The following is a 2,116-nucleotide window of genomic DNA, read 5'->3' as shown; positions in this document are numbered from 1 at the left end:
TAAAGGCACAGTAAGCCTCCCGTAAACCATCACAGATACGGTCAGGCTTTTACACACAGTACAAACACCCTTTCATTTAAACACTCACCGATTGAGAACATCCTAGGTGCCCTCCGTAAAGAGCGAACAATTTTCAAAGAATTTATTTTTGCGTGGTTTATCTTACCCCTGAGCCATCGTGAACCCGTGTGATCCAGTTTCCCTTTTTCACAATGTAGTCGTCAGTTAGTCATTTGAATGCGACTCGATGTGAGCTTATCTACAATAGCACGTTTTTATGCACGAAACAAACGGTTGTGGTTCACAAGAACTCTAGCGATGGCTTTTGACTGTTGAGAGGAACGGCGATATGCATAAACCGTCGTCTGCTACGACCCTTGCGTGACCCTGCTTCCGGGCTTTTTTTTCAAACTTTCAAAACTTCGAATTGTACTGATTTGTCTTGATGAAAAAAGAATTCTTTTGTAAGAATGTTTGTGTAACAAGCTGTCAATTTATTATTTAGATTTTAAAAGTTAGGTCTAGCGCAAAAACGCACCACGGTCTAAACACATTCTGATAATCATCGATACACGGCTATTGCCAGTTTACATCGATAGAATGAGACCCGAAGGGAAGTAACTCATGTTTAACCTGAGTTCAGGATGGGTCCAAAAAGTGTTCGAGACAATCTGCAAAATTAATTCTTTAAAAATTGCTCGCTCTTTACGTAGGGCACCTAGGATGTTTCCGTTTGGTGAGCGTTCAAATGGAAGGGTGTTTGTACTGTGTGTAAAAGCCTGACAGTATCTGTGATGGTTTACGGGAGGCTTACTGTCCGGGCGTGATTTCCGGTATTGAATATTCATAACAGCCGTCCAGCACCAAAACGAGGCGCCATATATTGTTGTAGAGGAACAAGTCCACAAAAATAAATTCTGTGAAAATTTCTCACGCTCGACAGAAAGCAGCCAGGATGTTCCCGTTCGGTGAGCGTTCAAATGGAAGTATGCTTGTACTGTATGTAGACGCTCGGGGAGCTCTGTGATGGTTTACGGGAGGCTTACTGTGCCTTTAAGGCGATCCGTGGCACTAAAATCAAACTTAGAGAATACATGGAATAACCTAGTTTTAGGGGGTAGTTATTGAAGTGACTTATAAAAATGAATGAACAAATTGTGAATATTAATGGCCACGGATTGCCGTTGCTATGGAAACAGCCGCATATTGGATTTCTAGGAAACGGTTTTATAGCCACATCATTCATAAGAAATGCATGATATTTGACACAAAGATACACAAGACTGTTATCTACAATCATATAAAACGATATTTTGACAAAAGACTACAGTTGAATTTATAATATTTTTTGTAATAAGAATTAATGAATTTTTAACTGCATATTCATTAATCCTTATTTCAAAAATTATTATAAATTCCACTGTCGTCTTTTGTCAAAATATCGTTCTATATGATTGTAGATACAAGTCTTGTGTATCTTTGTGCCAAATATTAAACGTTTCTGATGCATGATGTTGCTGTAAAACCGTTTCCTAGAAATCCAATATGGCGCTGTTTATACTAGTTTTCATAGCGACAGCAATCTATATCCTTTAGTTTTTGCAAATTTTTCATTTCTTTATATAAGTCACTTCAATAACTACCCAGAAAACTAATTTACTCCATGTATTTTCCAAGTTTCATTTTGGTCATTTTAGTGCCTCACATCGCCTTAACTTTACCCACGAAGGTTCGAATGCAGAACCTTCAAGTTCGCAGCCGAACACCCGTACAACTAGGCTACCGCGCCCAACCTGACATACGTGTCAAGTGATTTCTTTTTCTACGAGTTAATACGCGCAACAAGATACCTTAGTTTACAGCTTCTCTCTCCCCCCCCCCCCCCATCCCCCCCCCCCCCCCAGTCCCAATATTGATTATAACGTGCACACACGCAAAGTAAAGCCATGAACAACGACGACCACTAGCTGAGCTTAAAGCTCACATGTTCTTTACTGTAGAAAAGTTGCCAATGCCTGATCATAGGTTATTATATGTGAACCGCGTCATAAAAAAAGCTTCACGCTGAGATACGAGATGAAGATACTGTGATCATGCGGTTTCTTTTTTTAATTTA

The sequence above is a fragment of the Littorina saxatilis genome, linkage group LG10 (assembly GCF_037325665.1).
Source record: "Littorina saxatilis isolate snail1 linkage group LG10, US_GU_Lsax_2.0, whole genome shotgun sequence".
Lineage (NCBI taxonomy): Eukaryota > Metazoa > Mollusca > Gastropoda > Littorinimorpha > Littorinidae > Littorina > Littorina saxatilis.
This window is presented reverse-complemented; position numbering follows the sequence as displayed.